We start from the raw sequence: 497 nt of genomic DNA, 5'->3' as shown, positions 1-497 counted from the left end.
GAAATGAAATATAAGCAAAAATAATACCTGAAAAGTTGATGTGGTTTAAATTAAGATTAAATACATTAAATTTGCGGTTAATATTTCTGCTTATATTTCGTTTTGGGTAACATGTTAATTAAAAGCGAAAAAGTGAATTAATATGTTAGAGTTGACCTATGGTTGTCCGCCAACCTCCACGGTGGCCCTAATAGTCGGTAGTATAAGGTGCAAATGCGTGACCCCTGATCTATCATGATTGCTGAAGTGCTCCAGAAATACACATTGTAAATTGGATTTAGTTACATGAACTAATGTCAAATTTGAAGATACTTTTTCATTATATTTGGAAGCATGTTTCCAAACCTTTTGTTTTTAAAGGGGATTTGCATCTGTACTGTACTTTTGGAATGTGTACAAAATTCTCATCTGAAAGTTATCACCCATATAGATATGACGCTCCTTCCAACAGAGCTAGAATCTGAACAATCTTCCATTGAAAGGATTGGAATAACTTG

Source organism: Cicer arietinum, chromosome 7 (genome assembly GCF_000331145.2).
Source record: "Cicer arietinum cultivar CDC Frontier isolate Library 1 chromosome 7, Cicar.CDCFrontier_v2.0, whole genome shotgun sequence".
NCBI lineage: Eukaryota > Viridiplantae > Streptophyta > Magnoliopsida > Fabales > Fabaceae > Cicer > Cicer arietinum.
This window is presented reverse-complemented; position numbering follows the sequence as displayed.